The 18,177-nt window shown below is 35.2% G+C and overlaps 1 pseudogene; it reads left to right on the top strand.

Annotated features, from left to right (window-relative positions):
* Window positions 1–6,205: 6,205 nt before the first annotated feature.
* LOC101970090 (proline-rich nuclear receptor coactivator 2-like) lies at window positions 6,206–11,728 on the top strand (annotated as a pseudogene).
* The last annotated feature ends 6,449 nt before the right edge of the window (window positions 11,729–18,177 follow it).

Below are 18,177 nucleotides of genomic sequence, written 5' to 3'. Positions count from 1 at the left end.
TTAATGTTGATATGAGCATTGTGTATAGAAAAAATAGTACTAATTTGTGTCTGATGCTAATCCACCAATTTATTTACAAAAGATAGTGGGTGATACAAAAATATCCCTCTAAAATTAATTGACTACTGAAGAAAACAAAGAAATATGTAAATTCTATTATGTGGTAGTTACTCTGTCTGACTTTTCCTCTATGTAAACAATAATCAATCTATAGCTTTCACTATAGTATATTCTCTATCAAGGTATGAAACTCTAATGTCCCCTGAAAAGCTCATGTGCTAGGCAATGCTGGAATGTTCAAAGGTGTAATGATTAGGTTTTGACAGTGGTAACCCCATCAGTGAATTAATACACTTGATGGATTACTAATTTGAATGGACCATTGGTGGTAACTGTATATACGGTCAGTTTGGGCATGACTGGAGGAAATCATCACTAGGTCCATGTCCTTGGACTAAATATGTCCTTGACCCTTTCCCCACTCTTGTTCCCTCTCTCTTTCTCTGTTTCCTGGCTGCCATGAGTTGAACAGTTTTCCTCCTCCATGGGCTTCTGCTATGATATTCCTGCTCACCTCCAGGCCCAAAGGAATGGAGCCAGCTGAACGTGGACTGAACCTCTGAAACCTTGAACCCAAAATAAATTTTTTCTCCTCTAAGTTGTTCTGGTCAGGTATTTTGTTCACAGCAATTAGAAGCTGACTAAGACAAAGTGGTTTCTGAATATTTGTAATTCATCATTGGCTTGATGTTTATGACAATAAACTCCTTTTATGATTCTAAACATTTTCTCAGGAAGTTTATCTCAGTGGTGTTTTCAAATGTCTGAACTGACAGATTCTGTCACTCTTACTCTGAACAGTCTTCATTATATGAATTTGCTACAACTATCCCCAGGGGATCAGACTAATGAACTGATCTCCAGGAACTGGTCGGATAAGTTTACATTATAAGGATGGAATTTAAGTCTGAGGCGTATTATAGTAAATTTGACAGCTATAATAAATGAAAGCTAAAATTAGCCCCAACATTTGTGTCTATTTCTCAATTAGCTCAGAACTCCAAAGGAGAAAAATGAGATTAATTCTCAAACTCCAGCATGTGATGTAGGAACCAAAAGACCCCTAAACTGCACTAACAAAAATGAGACCTGGTGATCAAGTTAGCATATGAGGATAATGAGACTCTTGGGTTGGATACAGCATTTGATGACTGCAAATGTGTTTTGACAGTTTTTTTTTTAGAAAAAGAGGAAACCCTTCCAAACTCATTCTATGAAGCTAGTATCATCATGATAACAAAACCAGACAAAGACATATCAAGGAATGAAAACTACAGACCTGTATCTCTAATAAATGTAGATGCAAAAATTCTGGTTTTGTAAAGGATTCACTGTGAAGTTTCAGTTCAGCAAATAAAAATCGTAGACATTTTCCCAACTGTATTTGTTAAATTAACCCATTTCTGTGTAAGGAGTGACTTTCCTAATTCTCCTCAGTTCAATTCCATAACTTTTCAATAACTTTGATAAGTAAATAAGCCTCATTTCAACTTTTGTAGCTTCATTTCCATATCTTTAACTTAAAGGTGTTATTAGTATATAATGAATAGCACTTCAAACTATAGAGTTTGATAAATTTAATACACGTAAGCACTGATGGAAATTACGACAATCAAAACAATGGTGTATGTTGAATGTAACCGCAGTTTCATGGATCCATTAACACCCAAATTTTCCTCTTGCCTCCTGTGGTCCTTGCTCCTACCCCTTCCTGTACCCTCCTTCTAATATATAGTGTATAGTTATTTATTTGGTTGGTTTACTTCACTTGCCATTAATTTTTTGAAATTCGTCCTGTTACTGTATTTCAATAGTGCAATTGTTTTTATTACTGAATAATATTAAATTATATAATTATACCACAATTTTATATCCATTCACTTGTTGATGAACATTTGATCATCTTTCTTCGTGGTTATTACAAACAAAGTTACTATGAACATTTGTGTCAAGTTTGTTTGTTTTTGTGGGACCAGGGATTGAACCCAGTGCCTTGCACAAGCTGGGTAAGCCCTCTACCACTGACTTATACCCTTAGCCATTTTTTAAGACTTTTTTTTAAAATTGATTTTTAGACAAGTCTCACTGAGTTGCCAAGGGTAGCCTCCAATTTGCAATCCTCCTGCCTCAACCTCCTCAATAACTGGCATTATAGTCATGTGCTTTAGTGTCTGGCAATCCAAGTTTTTATATGGATGTAGGTATTTGTTTCTATTTTATAAATACCTATAAGGGAATAGTTTGGCTCATATGGTTGATATATATTTAATATATAATGAAATGACCTTACTGTTTCCCAAAGTTATTATATGATACCAGCAAGGACAGAGACTTCTCATTATTGAAATCTATGATTCTAGATTTTAAATTACAATGTTTCCCCCTGAATTACTATAAGGCTGGTCTAGCTCATTTTCTGAGTATAAATGGCTATAGAGAGTGGTTCACTCTGGAGAAGCATTGTTCAACTCTGATAGGTCCTTTACAGAGTTGGTTACAACTTTCAACTAGTTGGAAACTTCATATCACTTTGCCCTCATATGTCCATCTCTTTGTTCCCAACAGTGTCATGGTCCTGGAAATACTCCCAATCTACCTTATGAAGCCAGTTCTGTGATCCGTGGGTCAGAAGATCAAGTACTGTCCCCTTCTCAAACAAGGGACTCAGCAAGGATTGAGGGGGGAGTTTTAGGCCCCATGGAGCATGGCAGCCCACCAATATCCTTCCTCTATTCTCTTATACCTGCAGTTAGTTCTATCACCATTCCTATTAGTCAGATTTTTATCGATAAGAGAATTAAACACCAATATTCCCTGGTTCCAAAAATGATATTTTGGGGAGCAGGGAATCATCTGTGGCTTTAGACAAAGATGGTAAGCCTCAATCAATGAATCTCAAGCTTTCAGAGCCCACATCTCATACCCAGATCTTCTCAGACTGGTAGAGAAGAATAAGGCCCAACTTCTAATCTCTCTGAATTTAGAATGAGGGATACTCAGCCATTTCTGCTTAATTTTACCTTTTAACTGCAATCCTGAGACAACAGGAAGAGATCACTTAACATACTACTCTGGCCCAACTACACACCAGGAAATTCCAGGCATATAGTTATTTTTCATAGGAATGTATCTTCATAAGTTCTGACATTTAAACTTCTATGACTGAATAAAACTTCAACTGGTTAAACCAAGGGTTGGAATTGCAGAGTCAGATTCTTAAACTTTAGGTAAAATAGTATTTAAGCTATATGGATGTTTTAGGAATTGGTGAGTTGCAAGAGTCTTGTTCCTTTTTGCCCATTTATTAGCAAAAAGTGAAAGTCAGGACATTGAACTTCAAAGTCAATTAATTGTCCATGGGATAGAAAATATTAGTATAGGAAGATGTTCCTTTTTCCGCCCTATATAGCTTTGATTTTCATCCAGTTCTATGTCAAACACTATGTGGATGAATAATCTCTTAGTGTCCTCTGCCTTCTGCCATAATCACTCTGTCACATGGTCCTATTGGCTCTAGTTGGCTAATTTTAAAGGCACTAATATTAACCCTAAATTTCAGAGAATCAAACCATGGGTTAAACAAACAGAAGTGATGGACTTTAACCACAAATAGAGACAGAATAAAAAGGAATATCTTGCATGTTTTTGAGTAGAAGAGAAACATCTCAATTAATTAACCCCCCAAACACATACACAAATGCACTCATGCTCACGCACGCACGCGCACACACACACACACACACACACACACACACACACACACACACACTATTCCTGGAATCCTGGAATTGTTGACCCCCAGAAATCACATTGGTTAGAATTATGGATTGGTTTTAAAATATGTTCAGATCTTTAGATCAATACAAAAGTCATGAAATACTCAAAGAAAGAAATAATGGAAATTATGTATATTGGTACTATATTTTGAAACCCTTTTTTGATTTTTGTCTTGTAAAACTTTTTGTTAATTACAAAATTTCCAGAAAAATCAAAAGGAGAAAATTAAAATCCCCCCAAATCCTCATAGGGCCAAAACACCAGTACCTGAAAGTATATAATTCCAACAATCTATCATGTTCAGAAAAAAGAGAGGGAGTAAGGAAGAAGGAAAAGTTTTAAGAACCAGCAATTATGGTGTACATGTTATACAAAAATTAATGGTAGTCAGTTTACTTTTACTTTAATTCAACCAAAGGTAATTATTCAGAAATGAAACTGCAGGAATTGGTAAATTTGAGGTTAATATTTGTTTATTGCACAATACATTTCTTTAAAAAAAATCTCTAACATTCAGGGGAAAATTCCTAATATGGTTTCAGTAATATTAAATTATAAAACATTATTACATTCTTGAAATTTCAGATAGCTTATATAGTACTTATTGTTCATTAGTGTTTATTTATTAATATTTAGATACATCCAGTTATCTAAAAATAACTGTAGAATATTATTATGAAAAATGGCAAAATTATTACTTATATTTAGGCTTTTATATTTCTATAAACCAACATACTGGTTTTAATATTTATTTAACTTTTAAATAAATGTTTATAAATGCTATATTCTTATAATTTCAAGGCTCATAGAATTCATATTCTGTTCTGTAGCCATGATTTCCATATTGACCAACATTAGTTCTGTATTCTTACAATGGATCCAATACTTTCTATCACCTCAGCACAGCACTATTTCTCATATTGGTGAATGCAAGCTCTGCATAAAAATGCTTAACGAATGTTCACATTAAATGTTCCTTCAAGTACTTGCATTAATACTTAAAATAATACCTTCACTGTTGGAGCTTAAGAAGGTAAGAGCCAAAAAAGCTTCATAAATAAGTAATACTTTCAAGCTAAGCAAAGGTAATGAGTCTATGTTTTACTATAAAAATGAAAGCTTTTAGTTTTTGAAAAAAAAAAGACAAGAAAAATATCAGGAAAAGCTGGATCTTCATTTGTGAAAAAAAAAGCAGACAAAATAGAAAAAGTCTTAGCAATATTATATCCATTATTTTACTTGACATTTAAGTTTTAACAAACTATCATCACCTATATTCATCTATTATATTGAATTAGTGCTGTCAATATGAATTCTATTGGTTTATAATTTTATTCACTTTTAATATATAGTATCAGTAGGTTTTGCAAGTTTCTGAGAAATATAAAGAAAGGAGTTGATTTCTAGAGATCCAAGATGGCAGGTTAGAGATGTCCATATCACTCAAGTGGGCCCCAAAGGAGATTTGTGGGGTGCAGCCTCCCATGAGGAGGGTAAGTGCCATATCCCACTTCCAGGTGCCCTGAACCCAAGACCAACCCTACCACCCTGGTAACCTTAACCATCCTGAAGGTGGAAATACCAGCAAACAACAGACAACCTCACTTATTTGGATGAGAAGGAAAGATACTGATCTCCAACCAAAACAATCCTTGTTTCTTCATTTGAGGGTTTCCCCCCCCTTTTTTTTTCCTCCCCCTCTATTCTCCCACCCTCACATCTCCAACATATGTGCAACCAAGTACTTTGCATGAATTAGGATACTGAGGAGTGGGATGTGTGAATAGGATACTACAGTTATGTTGTATAGTCTCTTTTCTCCTATTTTTACATTTTTAATTTTTCTTAATGTTTATGTTTGTTTGTTTTTTGTACTCTATTGTCTTCCCACTTACTTGTCTGCCCCAAATCACTTCCTCTCTCTTCTCCTTAACCATCTTCTTTAGATTCCTCTTTCACACTTCCTAAGATTTAATAACTATCCTCACCGCTTTCTCTCTCAACATCTCATCCTACACCTCACCCCTGGCATTCATTGTCCACCATCAGAAACTGTAGACCCTTTTGCAAACCTGCTGTTTATATTGTAGATAATAATTGAACTCACCATTTCTGTACATGTGACCAAACTGTAAACATCTTAATAGCAACTATTTGGTTTAAGGTTGTATTTTGTTTGTATTGGGATCTGTTAACATTGTTCTTCCCCTTAAAGGAGAGGTATTGAAACCCTGCAGGGCCACTACAAGCATATAAGGTAAAAATAGTAACATTTCAGATCTGCAGTGCTAGAAGGGAAGACACACAAATGAAAAAACAAGAAAAGAAAGTGCCCCAAACAAACCAAGATGCTACATTATTAGAGTCCATGGCCAGAACAGGAGAACAAATCACAGAGAAGGAGCTCAGGATGTACATAATTAAAATGTTCTGTGAATTAAAGGATGATATAAGACAGAAAATATAGGCAGCAAAAGATCATTTTGATAAAGAGCTACATAAGCAAATACAGGAAACAAAAGATTACTTCAGTGGAGAGATAGAGGTTCTGGAAAAGAAAAGTCAAACAGAAATCCTTGAAATGAAAGAAACAAAAAAGAAAGAAAGAGAGGGAGAAAGAGAGAGAGAGAGAGAGAGAGAGAGAGAGAGAGAGAGAGAGAGAGAACCAAATTAAAAGTTCAATTGAAAGTATCACCAACAGATTAGACCACTTGGAAGACAGAACCTCAGACAATGAAGACAAAATATATAATCTTGCAAAGAATGTAGACCATCACAGTAAAGATGGTAAGAAACCATGAGCAGAACATTCAAGATATATGGGATAGCATAAAAAGACCAAATTTTAGAGTTATTGGTATAGAGGAAGGCATAGAGTTCCAAACCAAAGGAATGAACAATCTATTCAATGAAATAATATCAGAAAATTTTCCAAGCATGAAGAATGAATTGGAAAACCAAATACAAGAAGCTTACAGGATGCCAAATGTACAAAATCACAAGATCCACACAAGGCACATTATAATGAAAATGCCTAGCATACAGAATAAGGAGAAAAATTTAAAAACTACAAGAGAAAGAATCAGATTACATATGGGGGAAACTAATTGGGTTATCTGCAGATTGTTCAACCCAGACTTTGAAGGCTAAAAGATCCTGGAACAACATATACCAAGCCCAGAAAGAAAATGGATGCCAAGCAAGATTCTTTTTTAAAAAAATTTATTTATTTATTTATTTGTCATACATGACAGTAGAATGCATTTTGATATATAATAAATACATGGAATGTATATACATCAATCATATTGTCTATTCCCAAGCAAGAATCTTATATCCAGCAAAATTAAGCTTTAGAGTTAATGATGAAATAAAAACTTTTCAGGGCTGGGGTTGTGGCTCAATGGTGCTCACCTAGCACATTTGAGGCCCTGGGTTCAATCCTCAGCACCACATAAAAGTAAATTAATTAAAAAATAGGTATTGTGTCCAACTACAACAACAAAAACCTTCCAAGTTGACAAAAGTTAAAAGAGAATTTTAACTTTTTTTTTTTTTTTTTTTACAAAGCCTGCACTACAGAACATCCTCAGCAAAATATTCCAGAGGAGGAAATGAAAAACAACAATGAAAATCAGCAAAGGGAGGTATTGCACTAAAGAAAAAAAACTAATCAAAGGAGAAACCAAGTCAAATTAAATACCAAAAATAAACAAAAATGGCTAGGAATACAAATCATATCTCAATAATAACCCTGAATGTTAATAGCCTAAACTCACCAATTAAAAGACATAAACTGGCACATTGGATTTTAAATAAAGACCCAACAATATGCTGCCTCCAAGAGACTCATCTCATAGGAAAAGACATCCATTGACTGAAGGTGAAAGTTTGGGAAAAATCGTACCACTCACATGGACTGTGGAAACAAGCAGGGGTTTCCATCCTCATATCAAATAAAGTATACTTCAAGCTAAAGTTAATCAAAAGGGATAAAGAAGTATATTTCAGGAAAAACATACACCAAAAAACATAAAAATTATAAATATATATGCCCCAAACAACGGAGCATCTGCTTTCATCAAACTAACTCTTCACAAGTTCCAGAGTCAAATAGACCACAACACAATAATTCTGGGTGACTTTAACACACCTTTTTCACCACTGGAATAGATCTTTCAAACAAAAGCTAAACAAAAAAGCTACAGAACTGAATAATACAATCAATAACTTAGACTTAACAGACACACATAGAATATTTCATCTATCCATGAGTGAATATACTTTCTTCTCAGCGGCACATGGATCCTTCTCTAAAATAGACCATATGTTGTACCACAAAGCAACTCTTAGAAAATATAAAAAGATAGAGATACTACCCTGCATTCTATAAGATCATAATGGAATGAAATTAGAAATCAATGATGAAATAAAAAAATAAAAGCTACTCCAACATCTGGAGACTAAATAATATGCTATTGAATGAAGAATGGGTTGCAAAAAACATCAACGAGAGACTAAAAAATTCTTAGAGGTAAATGAGAACACTGATACAATATATTGAAATCTTTGGGACACTATGAAGGCAGTACTAAGATGAAAGTTCATTGCATGGAGTTCATTCCTTAAAAGAAGAAAAAGTCAACAAATAAATGACCTAACATTACATCTCAAAGCCCTAGAAAAAGAAGAATAAATCAACACCAAAAGCAGTAGGAGACAGGAAATGATTAAAATCAGAACTTAAATCAATGAAATTGAAACAAAAGAAACAATTGAAAAAAAATTGACAAAACAAAAAGTTGATTCTTTGAAAAAATAAACAAAATTGATAAACCCTTAGCCATGCTAATAAAGAGGAGAGAGAAAATTCAAATTACTAACATACGTGATAAAAAAGGAAGTATCACAATAGACACTATAGAAATACAGAAGATAATTAGAAATTATTTTGAAAATTTGTACTCCAATAAAATAGAAAATATCGAAGGCATTGACAAATTTCTAGAGTCATATGATATACACAATTTTAACAGATCAATTTCAAGCAGTGAAATAGAAGACACCATTAGAAGCCTACCAACCAAGAAAAGCCTATGACTGGATAGATACAGAGCTGAGTTCTACAAAACCTTCAAAAAAGAACTAATACCAATACTTTTCAAATTATTTCATGAAATAGAAAAAGAGGGTACATTTCCAAATTCATTCTATGAGGCCAATATCATCTTGATTCCAAAACCAGGCAAAGACACATCAAAGAAAGCAAACTTCAGACCAATATCTCTATAAAGATAGATCCAAAAATTGTCAATAAAATTCTGGCAAATTGAATACAAAAACATAACAAAAAGATAGTGCACCACGATCAAGTGGGTTTCATCCCAGGGATTCAAAGTTTGGTTCAACATACAGAAATCAATAAATGTAATCATCACATCAATATACTTAAAGATAAGAATCATATGATCATCTCAATAGATGCAGAAAAAGCATTCAACAAAATACAGCACCCCTTCATGTTCAAAACAGTAAAAAAAAAAAAACCCTAGGGATAACAAGAATACATCTCAATATTGTAAAAGCTATCTATGCTTAGCCCTAGGCCAACATCATTCTAAATGGAGAAAAATTGAAAGTATTCCCTCTAAAAACTGGAACAAGGCAGGGTTGCCCTCTTTCACAACCTCTATTTAAACATAGTTCTTAAAACAATGGCCAGAGCAATTAGACAGATGAAAGAAATTAAAGGGATATGGATAGGAAAAGAAGAACTCAAATTAGCACTATTTGCCGATGATATGATTTTCTACCTACAAGACCCCCAAAATTCCACCAGAAAACTTCTAGAACTAATAAATGAATTCAGCAAAGTAGCAGGATATAAAATCAACACCCATAAATCAAAGGCATTTTCGTATATCAGTGACAAATCCTCTGAAAGGGAAATCAGTAAAACTACCCCATTTACAATAGCCTCAAAAAAAAAAAAAAATACTTGGGAATCAACAAAAGAGGTGAAAGACCTCTACATTGAAAACTATAGAACACTAAAGAAAGAAATCAAGGAAGACCTTACAAGATGGAAAAATCTACCTTGTTCTTGGATAGGAAGAATTAATATTGTCAAAATGACCATACTACCAAAAGTACTATATAGATTTAATGTAATTCCAATCAAAATCCCAATGATATTCCTCATAAAAATAGAAAAAGCAGTCATGAAATTCATCTGGAAAAATAGGAGACCCACATAGCTAAAGCAATCCTTAGCAAGAAGAATTAAGCAGATGGCATCACTATACCAGACCTTCAACTATACTACAGTAACAGTAACAAAAACAGCATGGTGTTGGCACTAAAATAGACTTGTAGACCAATGGTAGAGAATAGAGGACTCAGAGACAAAACCAAATAATTACAGTTATCTTATATTAGACAAAGGTGCCAAAAACATATTGAAAAAGGATAGCCTCTTCAACAAATGGTGCTTGGAAAACTGGAAATCCATATGCAAACAAAATGAAATTAAAGCCCTATATCTCACCATGCACAAAACTCAATTCAAAGTGGATCAAAGACCTAGGAATTAAACCAGAGATTCTAACCCTAACAGAAGAAAAAGTAGGCCCAAATCTCCATCATGTTGATTAGGCCCCGACTTCCTTAATAAGACTCCTATAGGGCAAGAATTAATATCAAGAATCAATAAATGGGATGGATTCAAACTGAAAAGATTCTTCTCAGCAAAAGAAACAATCAGTGAGGTAAATAAAGAACCTACAGAATGAGAACAAATTTTTACCATACACACATCAGATAGAGCACTAATCTCTAGGATATATAAAGAACTCAAATCTTAACACCAAAAAATAAATAACCCAATCAATAAATGGGTCATGGAACTGAATAGACACTTCTCATAAGATGATTTACAATCAATCAACAAATACATGAAAAATGTTGAACTTCTTTAGCAATTAGAGAAATGCACATCAAAACTACTCTTAAGATTTCATCTCGAGGAGGTCGGCTCTCAGATGCAGGGTGGTCAGCAGCCAGCTCCTCATTGCTCATGGGCTTTGTTAGATCCTTGCCTCATCTCTCCCTGGAAAAGAGAGGGAGGGAGGCTTCAATGTCGAGAGAGAGCCATGCAATCCGAGCTTGAAGTCGCTAGGACTTCTCTCAAACTTGTGTGCTGAGGAGACTCAGACGTTGGCCTCAGCTCCTAGGCTGAACTCAGCAGATTGGCCCATGAAAACTTCTATATTGAGACAAAGGAAAGGATCCATCAGAAAACAACACCTATTATCTTGGGCTTGGCAGCAAGGAAGAGGACAGGTAGTGGAAATCCTGCAATCGGAAAAGCAGACTGAAAGTGACAAAGAAGCTGAAGACAGGTGGTGGAGAGAGGTATAACATTCCAGCACCTCAATCTAGAAATGGTAGTAAGAACCAACAGCAGCTTAATAGAAGACTAAGGATCAGAATTCCCAGATGAAAATTGTTTATAAAAAAAAAAAGAAAAAGGACATGGTTATAACTCATCAGCAGCTGCATAGCAGGCCACACAGAATGGGGGGAAGAAGAAAAATTTTCCAAGTAATCCAAATTGGAATGCTAGCTTATCAAGTCCCACCTTACTTTTTAAGTCTCAAGTTAATCAGAACTATTATGGAGCCAAATTTAGTGAGGCACCATCACCAAGTGTTCTTCCTAAACCACCAAGCCACTAGGTTCCTGTGAACTTTAATCCTTCAGACAAGGAAATAATGACATTTCAACTTAAAACCTTACTTAAAGTCCAAGTATAAAATAAGATATAAAGTGCTAATGTTTAAATTTAGTTTACAAAAAGTTGTCAGTTGGTCTGAAACAAATTACAGATTCACTAGGGAGTTGATCAATTTGTGTAAAACTGCTTATTAATGTAAGAATATCAATCAAATTTCATCTCATTTGTTTTACATATTGTGTGCACTGTAATGTAATGGTGGTTATCAGTGCAACTTAAAATAACTGTACTTGATAGTGTTCTCAATTGAATAGCTTTTAAGTGAAGACCAAGTTTATATTGGGAATGGTAAAGGAATCAGCTTTTTATATTTTTATGGGGGGAATATAGTAAAAGATTCATGGATAAGTAGATTTACGTGTAGTAAATCAGATTAAGCATCTAGCTGAGACAAGGATTGAAAACTAGGTGGACATTTGAAAGTTTAATGTCCCAGAAAGCCAAACTAGTAACACGCCAACAACTTAATGCACTGCCAAGAGAGAATGTGAATTTTTAATAGTTGTATTTTACTAAATTGCACAGTGATGAATCTGTAAAGAGCACTTGGAGTTTACTAGAATGAGGCACAGTATACATAAGGTGCCTTGTTTCTTAAATTGCAATGGATAGATGTCTGCCAATAGATGCACCCAACCATTTTTTATAGAAATAGTATTGAGCACTTGATAGCTTTCAAAAAATACATTTTTTTTTGTTTTACAGCACTGCACAAGCTATTGTGACAGTGATCTGGCCTCATATCCCTGCAAATCTTAAAGTGAGGAGTTGTATAATGTGAAAGTTCAAAGTACCTTGGGAAGAAGAGCCATGTAAATACACATAATAAACTTGTAGCATATGTAAAGTCTTCTTGGCGAACAAAAAAATAGAATATTTTAGTATGAATTTGCTGAATATAAGACCATGGACTGTTTTTTTATACTATGGCCTAATTTTAAAGGTCCAGAATTGTTTTTAAAGTTTGCCCTCATGCTAAAGTGCCAGTGTATGTGTGTCATAATTGATTTGGTTGTAAACTATATTACAAAGTAAATCCTAGTGTAATAAGTTTTGTATTATAAACAAAAAGGTCTAAGCTGCTAGAACATTTCCTAATTTTAGGAAATGTAAAATGCAGTACAGGATTCCTCTACTCTCTAGTCTATAAACCCAAAGAGTCATTTTGGCTTTTACAAGTTCTTGTAACCAATGATACAAATCAAAATTGTATTTGGTGCCAGTGAGTTTATTTTTTTCTGGTCATGAGTAAGTACAACCCAGGGAACCACTTAATGCAAAAGATGTAATCTCTTGCATAATACCCATTTAGGCATGTTTTACCAATCTTAAGGGAAAAATGCTAAATATGACAGTCTAATAGCAAGTTAGAAAAGTACATGGGCCAATTTAAAAGTTCTGATAATGCCCTACTTTCTAATTTGGCATCTTTTTTGATGTTTTAAATATAACAGGCTAAGTTATACTTCACTAAATGATTTTTTTTAAGAGAGAGGGAGAGAGGGAGAGAGAGAGAGAGAGAGAGAGAGAATTTTAATATTTATTTTTTAGTTATCGGCGGATCAACATCTTTGTTTGTGTGTGGTGCTGAGGATCGAACTCGGGCTGCACACATGCCAGGCGAGCGCGCTACCACTTGAGCCACATCCCCAGCCCCACTAAATGAATTTAGATGAACTATTGCCCAAGTCAAATATTGAATATACTAAAGGCAAAAAAAAATTCATCTCATTCCAGTCAGAATGGCAGCTATTAAGAATACAAACAACAGTAAGTGTTGGCGAGGATGTGGGGGAAAAGACACACTCATTCATACATTGCTGGTGGGACTGAAAACTGGTATATCCTATATGGAAAGCAGTATGGAGATTCCTTGGAAAACTGGTAATGGAACCACCTTTGATCCAGCTATACCACTCCTCAATATATACCCAAAGGACTTAAAAAACAGCATACTACAGGGACACAGCCACATCAATGTTTATAGCAGCACAACTCACAATTGCTAAATTGTGGAACCAACCTAGATGACTCTCAGTAGATGAATGGATAGAGAAAATGTTATATATATATAACATATGTATATGAATATTACAGAGAATTAAATGAGAATAAAATCATGACATTTGCAGGTAAGTTGATGGAGTTGGAGAATATAATGCTAAGTGAAGTAAGCCAATCCCGAAAAACCAAAGGCTGAATGTTTTCTCTGATATAAGGATGCTGATTCATAATGGGGATGGGAGGGCATGAGAGGAATAGATGAACTCTAGATAGGGCAAAAGGAGGGAGGGGAGGGAAGGGGACATGGAGGCAGTAGAATAAGATGGACATCATTACTCTAAGTACATGTATGAAGACATGAATGGTGTGACTCTATGTTATGTACTACCAAAGATATGAAAAATTGTGGTTTATATATATTTAATCTGAATTGAAATAAATTCTTCTGTTATAATAACAAATTAGAATAAATTTTTAAAAAGAAAGGAGTTAGCTTTTAATTTGTAAGCTAAGAAATAACAGAATAAAGTCAAGTAAATGAAAATTAAAAGTAGCAGGTAATGGCCCTCTCTCTCATGCATATCCCCTTGGCTCTTATTCTTTCAATAGTAAAGATAATCCTGACTGCAAATCCAAATGCTGGAAATGAGGGCTTTTTTATTTTTCTTTCCCCAGAGCCTGCTGGATAGATTGGAGAAGTAATAGCTTGGAAGCAGCCCTCAAACCATAATTGAATTGCTAGGTAATAAATAAAGTGTGAAGCCTTAACCCAAGTCCATGTCATAGTAGATCCAGTAGATCTATGGACTACCAGGTAGAAAATTCTTCGTTATATAAGGGCCTATTCAAAATATTATACCTATAACTGGAAAAATCTAGTCCCTGGCCTTTATTATGAGAATAACCACATTGGAACTCCCTGAAAAGATTCCCACCTTCCATGAAGAAAAACTAAGAACTATATCATATATTAAGTAGAATGATGGGAAGTCAGAAATATGGTCCCTACACTAAGGCATTTAAATTTCATGTAAGAAGTTAGCCCAATAATGTCCATGTTCAAAATGTGTGGGTCAGGAAGACACTTGGGAAATCTGTGCTTTCCATCTCCACAAATTTTGGCAATGCTGAGCCAATAGATCTGGACCCTGTGAAGGGGAGGAACCCATCTACAAAAAGGTAAAATAATTGTCCCACAAAATCTGAAGTAACTTATTCTCCATTGTCTTTTTTAGCTTCTTCTTCTAGGGGGAAAAAACAAAACAAAAATAAAGCCTGATATACATGAGGATAAAAGGGTTCTATTACATGAGTGGTCAGGGACAATTATGTCCTGCAAGATGTTCATAGAGGCTTTCTCCAGCCACTAAGGCATGGCTGCCCACTCTTAAACCTTTAATCTGGAAAGTTCACTGAAAGCCCATATGTTGAAAGCTTGGTTCCCAGCCCATGGTGCTGTGGGCAGGTGGTAGAAATTCTTAAGAGGTGGGGTCTAGTGGGAAGTGTTCTGAGTGTTGGGGGCATGCTATGGAAGAGTGTGTTGGAACTTTGACTCTTCTTAAATTTTCGCTCCTGGCCATGATGTGAGTGGCTTTGTGCCACCCTATGTTCCCTGCCATGATGCAATGTCTCAAAGCAATGGGTTAATTGATCCTGGACTGGGACCTCCAGAATTGTGAACCAAAATAAATTTTCCTCCTTCTAAGTTGATAATCTCAGGTATTTGTTATAGTAGTGAAACATCCATTTTCTGGAGATATCAACAACTCCCCAAGAGAAGACCTGAATCAAAGCTGATGAAGCATGGCATGCAAATAGCATATTTTCCTCTCCACTAAATGAGACAATTCTAAGCGATTTACATACTGTTTCCCAAAGTCACCAAGAAGAGTTAAGCTCCAGTTGACCATGTAGCACTGCTCTTGGTAACGGAACCTTTGCTCCCATCTCTTGTCTTCATTCCCTACTTCCTTTGTTTTCCCAAATAAATTTCTTGCACTCAAATTCTTAGTTCCATGTCTCTTGAGAGATCACAAACTAAGGCATGTCCCTTTAAAATTTTTTTCATTAAAAACATGATTGAAAAAAAGCATGTTGATAATTTTTTTTAAAAAATAGCTCTATAGTGCTCATTCACTACACCCACTTCAATAACTACTGGGGCAAGACATATTACAAAGCAATGTTCTAATTGTTACATGCTCAGAGTCATGAGCCAAAGATTCAATAAGATTTTGTTCTACCTTCTTTGAGAAAACAAGAAATTGTATACTTATGTTAAAAATCCATTTAAAGTGTTTAATTATCCATTTAAAAATACTTATTTACAAAAGCTTATTTGCCCATTTTGTGTTGCTATAATACAGTACCTAAAACCAAGTGCTTCATGAGGAAAAGCTTTTGTCTTATGATTCTGGTAAACGCAAAGAACAAACAACATGGTATCAGCATCTGGCAAAGCCTTCTGGCCATTTCACTAAATACTGGATCAGCTGGCATAAGTGGGAGCAGCATATATGCAGAGAGGGGAAGCAAGAGACAAGTAGCAAGAGAATGAGCTGAAAAAGCCAAACTCACTTTATAACAACCAGTCTCACAAGTACTAATCTAATCCCAGGAGAGCTAGAACTCTGGAGACAGCATCAATCCCATGACCTTCACCTTCCACTGTTATTGTCCGCCCCCCACACACATACCAGTTAAAGATTCACTACCTCTCATCATTGGGGACCAACCTTCCAGCCCATGAACCTCTGTGGGGGGGACAAACCATGTCCAAACCATAGCAACATATATATACATGGGCATTTCCCATTTGTATACTAAAGTGGACAAATTTCTGCTTTCTGAGAAGCTCATCTATGCAGAACAGCTTGAATCCACAATAAGACTGCTTTTCAGGCTAAGTTGTACTTTGCCTAACCAAAGAGGTGCCTTTCAAACTCTAGTCCACATTATTGGCTCTTCTGGGATCATGCAGGGCCCAAGCAGCAAAGCTACAGATTTCCAGCATGCATTTGCAAAATAGGTATCTACCTCCTTAGATATTCGTGCCAAACTCTCTTAAATATAAAAGGATGTGAAACTCCAACAAACTCCTACCACATGTGTACATGTGTGTGCATGCACACACACACACACACACACACACATACACACACACAGAGGAAATGTTAGATGGTTACTCAATGTAGTTTTCATTGCCCTGAGTTGCTTTATCTAATGCTGGAATGTACTCATTAAATCTCATTTAAACCAATGCACACACACACACACATACACACACACAGAGGAAATGTTAGATGGTTACTCAATGTAGTTTTCATTGCCCTGAGTTGCTTTATCTAATGCTGGAATGTACTCATTAAATCTCATTTAAACCAGTATTCTCTATGATTCTATATGGGGCTCCAAGTCTCAGCACATTGGAACTAGAGAAAGAAACACTGTCAAGTTCAATTTAGTCAAGATGATCTCCCTAACAATACTTCAAAGATTGTATTCCCCTAATTCATACAATAGGATTAGGATATGCACTCAGTTTAAAAAGATTACTTTACCATTCTGATGATCATGCACAATTTTATTGCTATTAAACTCCTTTATATAGTGTCTCAAGCAGAGTTTCTCTTGGGAAAAGTACTTATGTTACTTTTTAAAAGAAACGTATACTAAGATTTGTATTTCTAACAAATCAAAACCAGTACCTTCGAGAGAATCCTAAGCCTACACTAAATGTCAACTTTTGGGATTTAAAAGTAATTTTGAGGGCTGGGGTTGTGGCTCAGCAGTAGAGTATTTGCCTAGCATGTGCAAGACCCTGGGTTCGATCCTCAGCACCACATATAAAATAAAATAAAGGTATTGTGTCCATCTTCAACTAAAAAATAAATATTTAAAAAAATAATTTTGATAAATTATTTCCATTGACTGCATGATTAGATGAGTAAACATCCAATTGTTGAAATTTTTCAACCTCAAAGCCTAATTCAGCGTGTGTTGTATATTGCCTGTCTGGTTCAGTTTTCATTCTTCTTCTTTTTTTTTTAATTTAGTATTAGAAGTGCTTTCCAGTTCGATAGCCTTCCTCTCACCAACTCATTTTTATCTAATTCTCAACTACGTGCAAATTTTGGTTTTCCTATCTGGCCTCCCAGAGAAACTAAAATTGCAATTGTTACATTAAAACAGGGAGCCCCACAGATTATTCCTGAGACCCATACTAGAAGCATTTAATACAAAAAAATACAGATTTTTGCATATTTCCAATAATGATCACATACCTACCTTGGTTGTGACATAATTAAGCATTTAAAATTAAATGTAATTGCAAGATTTTTCTCTCCTGTCTGGTTTTTCTCCTGTGAATTATTTTTGCACCAAAGCTCTTTGAATGATACATATGGTAGGAAGATGATAGACACTGGGCCAGCGAAAAGGGAGGCTGCATGAGCAGCATGCTGAGACTCTTTGGACCAGATAACGGTCATAGGTCATTCCTAGCATCCACTGCTCCTCACTCATGGAGGTGGCCCCATAAA

Source organism: Ictidomys tridecemlineatus, chromosome 14, assembly GCF_052094955.1.
Source record: "Ictidomys tridecemlineatus isolate mIctTri1 chromosome 14, mIctTri1.hap1, whole genome shotgun sequence".
Classification (NCBI taxonomy): domain Eukaryota; kingdom Metazoa; phylum Chordata; class Mammalia; order Rodentia; family Sciuridae; genus Ictidomys; species Ictidomys tridecemlineatus.
This window is presented reverse-complemented; position numbering and strand designations above follow the sequence as displayed.